At 31.9% G+C, this 14,734-nt stretch overlaps 1 long non-coding RNA gene across 1 annotated transcript; it reads right to left on the bottom strand.

Moving 5' to 3' along the window:
• Positions 1–1,225: 1,225 nt before the first annotated feature.
• Positions 1,226–11,019, bottom strand: LOC143044845 (uncharacterized). The gene is made up of 3 exons (XR_012968793.1): positions 10,943–11,019; positions 3,144–3,404; positions 1,226–1,375 (listed from the first exon to the last, which is right to left on the bottom strand). It is a non-coding gene; the product is annotated as an uncharacterized LOC143044845 (long non-coding RNA).
• Between the last annotated feature and the right edge of the window lie 3,715 nt (positions 11,020–14,734).

Below are 14,734 nucleotides of genomic sequence, written 5' to 3'. Positions count from 1 at the left end.
AATAATTACCATGTGCTAAAAATAAGTATGGTTTTTATATATAAATATTTGTATATCAGTATAAAAAAAATATTTCATCTAAATTATAAACACGGGTTTACTCCTGTGTATGAAGGAAATACGTGAACAAGATAAATAGATTTAAATAGAGTCCTTCTTTTAAATATTTTTTTTTATTGTGCATTATGTTTGATTCAACGTTGGTGACAATATGTTATTTTCCTATCAAAAATAGTATGTGTTGCCTCATTGTTTAACGCCTCAATGAATATGCATGATATTTGGTATAACGTTAAAGATTAGAAATATGTGCATTATGACATTATAATTATATATGTTTCATCATAGTTCATAACCTGATAGAAAAAAATGATTTATGGTTTTCTAATGTTTTGAAAACTGATAAAATGTATTTTATATAACATTATGTTGATGCCTTGGAGTCAATTTTTTCACAGTCAATGTATTAAGTTTAAACACATCGTGACACTGCTATTATAGATGCGTACGGTTGGCCAAAAAATAAAAGTTAATATCCTGTTGGGCCTTAAGTACAATAATTCTAATACATTGAAGTTGCATTATTGTTTTACCGTTAAATGTAATGTTATATTTTTTTTAATGAATCTTAAAATCAAACAGACCAACTTGCTGTCTTGGCGAAATCATACAATTTTAAAGGGGCACTAGCTGTCAAATTCATTTTCATCGAGGTGACTCAAATTCTCATATTCTATTCATAACAAATTAAAGGTAAAACATTTATCTTAACAGTCTAAAATAAACAATTTACAGGACATGTGCTTCATTAAATGTAGTTTCGTTTCGTGTGCATTTTAGTCTAGACACCATCTAACTAACCATCGAGTTGACCTCCGAAGTCATCCGATGATCATATAATCGAAGTTAACATAAATATTGATAAAAATAGATTAAGCGACTAGTGCAATTGGATGTTTCTAGGTCTATTTAATTTCATATTATAGATTAGAAATATACGTTTATCGTAGATTTTCCTTGTATAAGAAAATAAAGAATGATTGTTGTGGATCGAATCAGTCAATCAAATAGTTTACCTTTGTTTCACTTTCAGTGTTAACATTCTTTTCCTTTAAATAACTTTACACGCACAATTCATGTATCATTAATCTCTAGCTAAGGGGTTAAATTGAATTTCACATGAATACTGGTTTAATGAGGTCAAAATATTCTACTTTACCAGACGCAGTCGTGTGGTCTCTGTCTGGTCCTGTAAACTTTGTTGGAGTTTTCCCACTATATTGTGTCCACTTGTATCTGTCAACACCACTTATAAGCCAACCACAACCATCAACGTCACCAGAATTTCCGAAAGTACAGCTACGTTTTGAATATCCTGTCGAGATAGATTTTAAGTAAAACCATCGGACTCCTAATATGTATTTTATATTCAAAAACTGTATATTGTGTCATTTTATTGTAATTAATATATAAACCATAAAAACAAATAAAAATACATGCAGTTTAGTACTTACATGTACATGTGCAATACGACCGGTATCTCATGTGGAGTAGGATCAGCTTACCCTTCAAGAGCACCTTAAATCATCCCCATATTTTGGTGGGTTTCATGTTTCTCAGTCACGTAAACGTACTGACACAAAGAGTCAAGTGAGTATTCTTCATGACTTGGCGTCCGTCGTCCGTCATCTTTCGTTTCTGTCCATTACTTTTAACAAAAATCTTCTCCTTTGAAACTACTGAGCCAAACTTGACCTAAATCATTCTCTTGGTATCTAGTTTAATAATATGTATCCAAAGACCCCGCCCACCAACCAAAAGAGCCATCTTTGCTAGTAATAGAATATGGGAGGGAAATGTACTTTTTTGCTTAAATCTCTAAAACTAAAGCATATAGAGAAGATCTGACATGATAAAAACTGTTTATCAGGTCCCCATCTATCTGACCTAAAATTTCCAGACAACGCAGACAATCGGTTGTTGTGTTTAGGCCCTTGAGCTGGTAAATTTGAGAAATGTTTGCAGTTTTTGGTTATTATCTTCAATATTATTATAGATAAAAATAAGCTCCTTGATATATTCCATTTTCAGAATTATTCAGTGTTAATTTTTCTAATAACCACAATCCTTATTTGAGAAATTCATCTGGATTGAAAAATGTATCTAATGACCCGACTCTACAACCGACATGGTTGCCATGGGTAAAAAAAATATGTATATAGGTGTTTACTATATAAGTCTATGGATTGGAAAAAATGGTCACAACTAAGAAACTAATTGAAATAATGATCAGGGGGTTTTCAGTAACTATCTTTAGACCACAACGTTTATTTGTAGTACTTAAATTATACCGTTAGTTTTCTCGTTTGAAATGTTTCACATTTGCCATTTCAGGGCATTTTATAGCTGAATATGCGGTATTGGCTTTGCTCATTGTTGAAGACCGTACGGTGATCTATAGATGCTAATTTCTATTTCATTTTGTCTCTTTTTGGAGAGTTGCCTCATTGGCAGTCATACAACATCTTTTTTCTTTGTATTATATAATTACTGTCGTCCTACTTACTCTTATATTGAATTGGGTGATCCCCCCAGGATCAGGCAGATTAGTGGGGATCACGAACCTTCCCTAAAATAAATTGTTTTCAAGGGTTTTCATAAAAGAGTTTAAATTTCCAGTATTATACAGGCCCTGTGTGAAATTTATTTTGGAGCGGAGGAGAGAAAATTTTGCATTTTTTGTTATTTATCTTGAATATCATCATACATTGAGATAATGTAAACAGCAAAAATATCAAGCAGACAAAGACAATGAAAGATCTACAAATAAGTCAACATGGAAATTTGCCTCCAAATGGAGATCTTTAACATAAATTTTCAGCAATTTATTTGTAATTTTGTAAATTTTCAAAATATTTCTGTTTTTGATTTAACTACTGGGCACAATTTAACCAAACTTGTCCTCTATCATTATTAAGGTATTTAATATAATTTCAATCGTATTTTACATGATTTCCAAAACCATATTAGATACAGGTGAGCGTCACAGGTTCCGGGGAGCCTCTCGTTTTAACTTGTGTTCCCTCAATCTGTCGACGCTAGTGTTTTGTTTGTCAGGAGTGAATGAACTTAAATGTACTTACCTGTGCAAGAATATGAAATGGAGACACGTCCATAATCATTTAACAAGCAGTTTTTTGGAATAAGCTTTGATATGGTACACGTTCTTTCTTTATTACAATGCATTTTAATGGAATTCGTCTGCACCTCTGTCAAATTACAATGCTTGTTTTCAGAACATGATGTTGTGTGTTGCTTTACCAGTAAATCAATGATTGTGATAGTTGTGTTCCCGTCACAGCTGATTATACTAGAGTTGCTAAAAAAGGTATTTCCTTGAGAACCTGCAGAAAAAAAAATAACTTGTTAATAACTGTTTTTAAAAATTTTGTTCCAGATTCAGTTAACCTCTGAGTTAGTGAATCATTGAAGTAACCATAATTGTCGAAATCCGCATTTTGTAGAGTTAAGAGATATCGCTAATGTTATTCTACGCATTCATGGTGCATTTTTTGAATGAAATAACTTTTATCTATATGTGATTTTGGCTCCTATTTGTTTATTATATTCTATAACACTATTTGTGCGTATCATCCTCTGAGTTTTTTTGTTATTCCACTTGAAAGACTAGCATGAATTATCGAACACTAGACAATAGTGTTTATGTTGTGAATAGTGTATGTATACGTTGATTGTTGCATATATGTGTTGTCTTCTTTATCAATGAATTCATCGTTGCACGAACGAAGAGTTTTGACATTGCTGCAAAGACGTGATGTTTTAGAAAGGTTGAACATATTCGAGTAGTTGGATTATTTAACGATATAATTTTAAATAAATCTACAACATATCATATTCGTATGTCAAGTGTCACATACAATACGCCGTTCATATGTTATGGATATGATCCGGTACATAGGTGTATTTGGACCATATACGTATACTAGTATTGCCCGATCATACTAGTATGTTCGGACCATACGAGTATATACTCTTTTGGATATTAACAGGCCCTATATCATTAATTCGTATCTTTTAACAAATTTGATTCGTTTAGGGATAGTCACATGTTAAACTATATTTTCGAAAGTAGAGAGAAAACGGCGGATAGCAAAAAGCTTATTGCACAGCAAAAAAGCATACTGCACAGCAAAAAATATATTGCACGGTTATTTTTAGAATGTCTAAATAGTTATCAAAAGTACCAGGATTATAATTTTATACGCCAGACGTGCGCCTCGTCTACATAAGACTCACCAGTGACGCCCAGATCAAAACAGTTAAAAAGCCAAACAAACACAAAGCCGAAGAGCATTGAGTATCCAAAATTCCAAAAAGCCGTGCCAAATAAGGCTAAGGTAATCTACTCCTGGGGTAAGAAAATCCTTAGTTTTTCGAAAAATTCAGTTTTGTAAACAGAAAATTTATAAAAATGACCATATAATTGATATTCATGTCAACACCGAAGTGCTGACTACTGGGCTGGTGATACCCTCGGGGACGAAACGTCCACCAGCAGTGGCATCGACCCAGTGGTTTAAATAGTTATCAAAAGTACCAGGATTATAATTTTATACGCCAGACGCGCGCCTCGTCTACATAAGACTCACCAGTGACGCCCAGATCAAAACAGTTAAAAAGCCAAACAAACACAAAGCCGAAGAGCATTGAGTATCCAAAATTCCAAAAAGCCGTGCCAAATAAGGCTAAGGTAATCTACTCCTGGGGTAAGAAAATCCTTAGTTTTTCGAAAAATTCAGTTTTGTAAACAGAAAATTTATAAAAATGACCATATAATTGATATTCATGTCAACACCGAAGTGCTGACTACTGGGCTGGTGATACCCTCGGGGACGAAATGTCCACCAGCAGTGGCATCGACCCAGTGGTTTAAATAGTTATCAAAAGTACCAGGATTATAATTTTATACGCCAGACGCGCGCCTCGTCTACATAAGATTCACCAGTGACGCCCAGATCAAAACAGTTAAAAAGCCAAACAAACACAAAGCCGAAGAGCATTGAGTATCCAAAATTCCAAAAAGCCGTGCCAAATAAGGCTAAGGTAATCTACTCCTGGGGTAAGAAAATCCTTAGTTTTTCGAAAAATTCAGTTTTGTAAACAGAAAATTTATAAAAATGACCATATAATTGATATTCATGTCAACACCGAAGTGCTGACTACTGGGCTGGTGATACCCTCGGGGACGAAACGTCCACCAGCAGTGGCATCGACCCAGTGGTTTAAATAGTTATCAAAAGTACCAGGATTATAATTTTATACGCCAGACGCGCGCCTCGTCTACATAAGACTCACCAGTGACGCCCAGATCAAAACAGTTAAAAAGCCAAACAAACACAAAGCCGAAGAGCATTGAGTATCCAAAATTCCAAAAAGCCGTGCCAAATAAGGCTAAGGTAATCTACTCCTGGGGTAAGAAAATCCTTAGTTTTTCGAAAAATTCAGTTTTGTAAACAGAAAATTTATAAAAATGACCATATAATTGATATTCATGTCAACACCGAAGTGCTGACTACTGGGCTGGTGATACCCTCGGGGACGAAACGTCCACCAGCAGTGGCATCGACCCAGTGGTTTAAATAGTTATCAAAAGTACCAGGATTATAATTTTATACGCCAGACGCGCGCCTCGTCTACATAAGACTCACCAGTGACGCCCAGATCAAAACAGTTAAAAAGCCAAACAAACACAAAGCCGAAGAGCATTGAGTATCCAAAATTCCAAAAAGCCGTGCCAAATAAGGCTAAGGTAATCTACTCCTGGGGTAAGAAAATCCTTAGTTTTTCGAAAAATTCAGTTTTGTAAACAGAAAATTTATAAAAATGACCATATAATTGATATTCATGTCAACACCGAAGTGCTGACTACTGGGCTGGTGATACCCTCGGGGACGAAACGTCCACCAGCAGTGGCATCGACCCAGTGGTTTAAATAGTTATCAAAAGTACCAGGATTATAATTTTATACGCCAGACGCGCGCCTCGTCTACATAAGACTCACCAGTGACGCCCAGATCAAAACAGTTAAAAAGCCAAACAAACACAAAGCCGAAGAGCATTGAGTATCCAAAATTCCAAAAAGCCGTGCCAAATAAGGCTAAGGTAATCTACTCCTGGGGTAAGAAAATCCTTAGTTTTTCGAAAAATTCAGTTTTGTAAACAGAAAATTTATAAAAATGACCATATAATTGATATTCATGTCAACACCGAAGTGCTGACTACTGGGCTGGTGATACCCTCGGGGACGAAACGTCCACCAGCAGTGGCATCGACCCAGTGGTTTAAATAGTTATCAAAAGTACCAGGATTATAATTTTATACGCCAGACGCGCGCCTCGTCTACATAAGACTCACCAGTGACGCCCAGATCAAAACAGTTAAAAAGCCAAACAAACACAAAGCCGAAGAGCATTGAGTATCCAAAATTCCAAAAAGCCGTGCCAAATAAGGCTAAGGTAATCTACTCCTGGGGTAAGAAAATCCTTAGTTTTTCGAAAAATTCAGTTTTGTAAACAGAAAATTTATAAAAATGACCATATAATTGATATTCATGTCAACACCGAAGTGCTGACTACTGGGCTGGTGATACCCTCGGGGACGAAACCGATATACGATTGACGTCATGCAATGAATTTCAGGATATTGTCAAACGATCTTTATCGTTTTGAAACAAATGATATCTGTGATCGATTATTTGACGAAAAAAAATCTTCAAATACATACATTGTAAGATGACAAAAAAAAACCAATAGAAATAACAACTAATGTTTTTTTATTGTCAAGGAGACAATATGATATCTATAAAATTCCAACAAAATCAAATGACGATTTTGATACAAATATGGTCGGAAATTAATAATATAACAAATATAGCCTGTGTATGGGTTCAATACAGGATGTATCGATCCAAAGACGTATATCGACTTTGGACTTCGTCCTCAGTCAATATACTTCTTTCAGGTCAATATTATAGTATTAATGAATGGGTGTTTTATAATGGCTCTGTTATATGTCCAAGGTCTGTAATAATGGTCGAGGAAGTCTGTAATGGCCCGAGGCAACGCCGAGGGCTATTACAGACATTCGAGGCCATTATTACTGACCGAAGACATATAACAGGGCCATTATAAAAACACCCATTTCTTAATACATTTATTAACCAACTGAACAAAAGTGTATGTGTTGCTGCTAACTTGATGTACTGTCTTACTCTTTTAATGACAGTTTAGTTTGAACAAAATAATGTGTACTTCACCATTATAAAGCTTTAAATATACCAAATATCCAAGATATTAAGTTGAAAGAGATATGAGTTAAAAACAGGATGAACAGAGATCCCTTTATATGGTTCTTTAATATTGGTTGCTGGTTACTTAATTAAATAAAATACAAAAAGGTATTATACTCTTTACAACTCAGTTTTATTAACTTTATAAAAAAACCCTAACAGGGCTTAATACAGACAAACTGGGCTTTAATACAGGGCCATTACAGAAAAACAGGGCCATTACAGAAAAAACAGGGCCATTACAGAAAAATAGGTCCATTACAGAAAAAAACAGGGCCATAACAGAAAAACAGGGCCATTACAGAAAATATGCAATTTTTAATAAACAGTCACTTTTGGCAATAATGCACTTAGTTGGTTAATAAATCCTTGTATCAACTTCATACAACGGCTATATTTGTATAGTACTAGTTATTTTGCTAATAAATCATAATTCATTCACAGGAACTCATAGCTCGTACTCTGACCAAAATCGGCATAAGTTAATTTCTTAATTTCGTTATATTTTACATGTTGTCTGAATCTTGTTGCATCTGCTAGTATAAGCCTGTCGTTGCTAGAGTAAATTTGATACACCTTATTCCTGTTATTCTTTCCTCCATGTTTAGATTTTTTTTGGTGTCTTATTACTACTTATTTGAAGTGTTCTTCGCCTTATTCATACATTCTTACAATAACAGTACTGTAGTTTATGCGTACTATTTTTATTTATTCAAATATAAACTGCGGTGCATGAAAATATTAAATAACTCAAACACTCTGCAGAGTTAAGAAACTGTATTTTACTAAAAATACAAATCAAAACACCATAATAGATTTAAAAACGAAAAGCAGGGTGCTATACCTTATATGCCGGTTAGATAAATAGTTGACTAATTCAGAAATGAGTATGACCATTATCACAGAACTGGTATAAATATTTATTTAGGGGCCAGCTGAAGGACGCCTCCGGGTGTGGTAGTTTCTCGCTGCATTGCAGACCCATTGGTGGCTTTCGGCTGTTGTCTGCTCTATGGTCGGGTTGTTGTCTTTTTGACACATTCCCCATTTCCATTCTCAATATAATTCTTGTTAAACAGTTTATTTCGATATAACTTTGATCATGTTGAAGTTATGAACCATAGTCAAAGTCGACATATTGCGTTTCGAAAGAAAATATCGACAATGACCATTTAAGGAAGCGTGCTTGTCATGTTTTGGAATTTTGGTCAGATTTTCGGAATCCTCTGTTTTTATCCGTTTGAAAGCCCTATCAAATTTTGTCCGGTGACCCCCATTTTTCTTTTTATAATTCTTTTACATGTATAATGATAAGATGTCTGTTAAAGTCTTATAAATTTTAATTACTTTTTAATAGTTATTGAGGACTTGAACTTGTTAATGATAAAGCTATGAAAAGTCAAGAGAGAACATTTTCCCACCAAAATTCCAATGGCTAATATGTCGAAAACAAGCACGGTGACCTATATATTTTCCCTTTATTAATCCCCTATCAATATATATGTTAGTGATTTGAAAAGTTAATTACTTTGAAACTGAGAAGCCAGCTCCCTTAAAAATAAATAAATTTAAAATTTAATTTGTAAGTAAAATTCATGTATTTCATTAAAAGTTTAATAATGCATACCATTTGATTAATTAATCACTATTTCAATCAAGATATTTTTTACTTATAACATTAAGTTATTGGTGGTACATGTATGTGAAAATCACCAATTGTAGACATGAATTCATACTTGTACATTATAGTATACATAACACCTTCTTTGTTGCATTTTGACGCAAGAACGAGAAAAGCGAAAGTGGTGTGATAATGAATGAGATAACTGTCCAGTTTGCATTAGTCCATATGAAGAAACAGGTTTAATCAACTAATATTTGATCATTATCATACGGTATTTACGAAGAATAAATAAAACTTATCACCTATAAAAGACCCTCACATATTATAATGTGACAGAGTTCAAAGTGAAAAATGCAGTACAAATATTTAAAAGATTCAATAAATAATCGAAACTTGATCATTCCCTACTTACTGCATTAAGTACCATGCAGCATTTTACATAAAAAATGAAGAAAGAAAATTAGGCAGACGTTAGCAGAATCTGTGTACGCGAAAGATATTAAAAGTTCTGTCATGTAAGAAAACAATAGAAATATCGGTTGTTATTAGTAACATATTTATCATTTAATAGGCTGGAAGTGTATCAAAAATTATTATTGAAAAATAAGTTATGTTTTAATATTGATTAAGTACATTTCTATCGAATAGGCTGTCCAAGTAAATATCAGGCAAATCCTATGATATGGGTGGCACAACATATTTTTCCCCACTGAATTTTTGGTTCCAATTCAGTGTTTATATCATACAAAGGATATATATGTCAAAGATATTTTTGAATCAACAGTGGATGGCTCAGGAAATGATTTTAAAGTTCACAAACAATGCAACAAAATCTGGTACAAAATGAAGAGTTATCTCCCCTTTTCAAAGAATTTTCAGTGCTTTCTATGTACTTTTTCTCTTTATTTGTTGCAGTTAATAAAAAAACAAAACTTAACTTTGAGAAAGAATGAATTTGTGATATGAAATAGCTGAAAATATTTTGAAAACAAAAAATTTCATGTGCTATCCACTGCCTGGTTTTTCCATAGACACCCTCTTGAATTGCTACCTTTCGTACGGATAACCATTACCCTACCTCCAAAAATATTATAAATGATAGACGTAGAATCCTTTAACTCTTTCAGGAAAATAAAAGTTAAGGACCCGTTTTATTTTTCACATATTTTGTGAACTATTCCCCACCTTTTGTTAGGACATTTATATTAAATAAATTACAACAACAACAGAGGAAAATGATTAAAGGAAATATTGTATCCATTTTAAACAATCAGGAAGACAGTTTTGTATCAGTCGGATATCAACTAATAAACCTTAAAAGTTCGTCACGGATGTGGTCATACATGAATGGAAAACATCAAACAATTTACTTTTTAACATAAAATGAAGCTTTTACTACATTACAAATGCCTTTGAGATATGTACATACACACATGAAAATGACTGATGTTTTGCTGTGTGATTCGGTGTCAACTTAGATTAAAGATTTTATAAATCCCTCTAACCAAATTCCTGCTTCATGTTTTTAATTTTAAAAAAATTACTTAGGACAAGATCTATCGATGTTCACATTACTGTAAAACATTCAAATCAAATCAACAGTTTTGTAGTGCATGTTCATTAGTATAATATTAGATACATACTATTAAAGAAATGGAAATTTTGAATTAATTGTATTTATTTACATTACGGCATCGAACTAATGTGTACGGCTTATATTTTAAGTGATAGTCAAAATTTCAATCTATAATGAGTTTCTTTTTATATTTTTGTGTCATGTTTATGGTGGTAAATTGCTTTATTTGTGTCTTTGGCAATAATGACAATGGAATTTGCAGAAGAATATTTCGTAACAATTTGTCATGCTAGCTTAATGATATCAACTATTTCATTTTGTAAAATGTATAAACCATATTGTATGATATAAATATAAGCTAACTATTATTTACCTTTTACATAGAAACTTTCAGAAAATAAATCCATACACTGTATATAAAGTAAAACGATGACTTTCTTTATTTCATCCATATTTTCTGTTCAAATATGTAATGAGGAAGTATAAAACGTACAATGTATATTGAAGTGTTTCATTTACAAGTATTTCCGATGTAAGTACTTCGATGTAAATCATTTCCGATGTATGAAAAGAGAGTCAATAACGATTGATGTTATCATTTTTTTCCAAAATTGCTTGTAGAAGTAAAAATGTAGGAATATGATATTTCAGCCTAGCGGTTTTTTTTATTTAAGAAATGACTGTAATATTTTTTCTGTCTAATAAGAAATGACATAAAAATGTGGTGCACACTAAATAACGCGCGTAGCGGGTTTTTTAACAGTGTGCACCACATTTTTTATGTTATATTTCGAATAGACAGAAAAACGATAACAGTTATTTCTTATAATTTAATACTGAATTTCATTTTAAACCGGAAAAAACCATTACTTATGTCTATGAACTGATAAACAGAATAACGTACGCCAACCAGAAGACGCGTTACATCCACAATTAAATTATTAATAGTTAGAAAAAATTAATTTGAAAAAAATTGTCCATTGTAATTAAAAAACAAAATGTTTCATAAATTCAATAACAGTTTCTCTGTGTTAATATAATGTATATGATTGCAATTCAAATTTGCAAGAGAGAAAAAGAGAGAAAAATTTTTTGATGATAAAAAAAAAGATATGCGGTACGTTCCAATTTGCAATTTAACAAACTGTAATACATCAAACGTATGCGATTACGGCGAAGAGGAATGGAAGCAAGATATCAACAGGGCATAATATAAAACACCGTTGACAAAAAAAAAGTACATGATATTATAATACAATGTATTTACTAAAATAAGGATTAATAATAAATTTTACTTCTGTCTGAACAACAACGACGGAAGAGATTTTTCTTCTTTTAATTATTTCTTTAAATTTTTTACAAACATCTTGACACCTGTGTTATTATTTTGATTATTTAATTTATACAATTTACTGAACAGGGGACTTGTTTTCGAAAGTATCCAAATATATTTCATAAGATATATTTCAACAAATTATATGACCATCGAAAAGCATTCAATGGGTTAAAGGCGAAAAAGAAGACGTAACGCTGGACAATTTTAATTTGCAAAGCACTCATTTGCAAATCCGCCGCCGCCTCAAATAAGAGCTACAATGTCATGTATATCACCAAAATGTGCGGAATTACATGGGATTCAATAATTTCATTTGTTTTCTACTGTCACTATTATATTTTTTTTGCTTTTTGATTTATAAAAACATGGGATTTTCGATTTTGGTTAAATTCCATGGGATTTTTTTTTTGGTCCCATGGGATAATTGTAGTCCCATGGGACAAAAAAATCCCATGGGACTATAAATATCCAATGGGATTTTTAATATCCCATGGATCAAATTAAAATCCTATGGGATTCAAATTATAAATATAAATATACAGTATTGTGTATGTTACAATGTATTTTATTTGGTAGTAAATTGTTATTAGATGATTTTTTTTAATTGAATATCTTTTTTTCTTTGGAAATGTTAATTCAATATATTGTTCTATAACTGTCCAAAACTAAACTTTCAAACAACAAAGCAGATAATGTAAGTATCAATATGTTTATGAATTATAGAATACTTTCTTGAAACACAATAATTTACCATTTGAAATCAATGAAAAACTCTATTATTAGGCTTAACATACTAGTAGCTATTTAAGTAATCTATTTTTTTTTTCACAATATCCATCCACAAAAACATTAATAGTTTCTTATCATCCAGCATTGTGTGATCCTATAGTACACTTGTTGGTCATTCAGCACAGAACATTGACATTATTGTGGTTTCAATATCTTTTAGTATTTAAAAGAACTTCAAATCATTGACTGAGTGATGCAAATAATAACTGCTTCAATTTTTGTCTTTGAATTTATTCTGGTATTGTTTCTATGTTTTCTCCATTTATTCTAGGTGATGAATTTCAATCCTTCTGAAAAAGAACCAATAAAATCTGAAGTTATATATTATACAAAATTTTTTGCATACATGTAGCAATTATATGATTTTCAATAAAAATAGCTATGCGGTATGGATTTTACTGATTGTTAAAGGTTGTCCAGTGTCATCAGTTGCTAACCTCCTACATCCTTTGGTCTCTGATGGAGAGTTGTCAAATTAGCAATATACCACATCTTCCTATTCTAATACTCTATAACAATCAATTAATTTATTCTTCTTTATAACATTTGGGTATTTTCCCAAGTTAAATATTATAATATATATATATATATATATAAAGATCAATGTAAAAACTTCAGGCAATTTTAATAACATTCCATTATTCAAAAGAATTTGCAATATATTATACAAAACGCAGACAACAGAAACAATATTTCCTTAAACTTTGGAAGTTCTAACAGAGTTCAACTTGTGTTTTATTTCAATAAAAAAATACATAGAACTCTTAGGACATATTGGAAATTATAACATTGATACAAAAAATTATATTGCTTTATCCTCATTTTTTATGTTGTTGGCTCGCTGTCTCATTTTTATATACAGTTATACATACATCAATAATCTTCTTCTTTATTAAAAGTAAAAATGGGATATTTTTCTAATTTTGATATCCCAAAACATTATAGTTCTATCGAATAACTTATTACCAAGTTCACAAACACCAATGTGTTTGATATTAACTTTAAGACATGTATAAATGTTCCAGACCATATCAGTATTTGGACTGTACGTTAACGGTCCGGAACATATAAGTATACTCTTACAGTCCGACCATATGCATACAGTCAGACCTTTTGAGTATACTTTTACTGTCTAGTACCAGCTCGACCAAACATGTGTTTTTATTTCAAATACAATTTAACTTTTTGTATTAATCTATTAAAGATTTCAGTTATGTTGATCTGTAGTGTAAATTTGTTTCTAATAAAATTGACCAGCGTCTTAAAATTGGGCAGACTGTACGCGTAGAGTCCAAATAATCATATGTTCTGGAACATAAACATGATTAACAAGCATTTGACAGGATGTCATGCGAAAATCCCATTACTAATAGTACTAAATTTTGAGTATATACATGTAAATCAACAAGTCGTGCAAGTTACTTACTGAAATTCACGGCGATCACTCACCAAAAACTTAAAGAGGATACAATTTAGAGGAAAGACTAGACAGATGAATGCACAAACACTATGAAAACAGGACATAAAACTTACCGAAAACCAGATGATTTATCCTTCAGAAGCAGGCAAATTGAAAAAAAAAATTCTTTCTCTGCCGTCCATGATATAAACTTTAAGTTCATTCATGCAAAATATGAAAATCTGCAAAGGTACGACCTTGAACCTCAGCTTATCCACATTTTGACTTTTGAACTGCATATTTGTTCTTTTCATCTTGCTGACAACCTAAACCTAAAAAAATTATAAAAACATAATTCTAGATTAACTTTGTGATTTTATTTTTTTTTTTGGTACAAACAATTTTTCCCAACTTAAAACGAAAACATCATCACAAAAAAAGGAAGTCATACTAACCTCCGAAATATTTAAACAAACCAAAATTATTACTTGATTAAGTTCTTGTCATATATTAATAGCATCTATACTCTTATTTTTGAAGACCATATTGATATATGTCTATTACATACCTACCGGTATATTCATTTGTACAAGAGTATGCATTTTAAGATTGATTCCGAGGACTTTAATGTTTATTTTACA

Source organism: Mytilus galloprovincialis, chromosome 9 (genome assembly GCF_965363235.1).
Source record: "Mytilus galloprovincialis chromosome 9, xbMytGall1.hap1.1, whole genome shotgun sequence".
In the NCBI taxonomy this organism is placed as follows: domain Eukaryota; kingdom Metazoa; phylum Mollusca; class Bivalvia; order Mytilida; family Mytilidae; genus Mytilus; species Mytilus galloprovincialis.
This window is presented reverse-complemented; position numbering and strand designations above follow the sequence as displayed.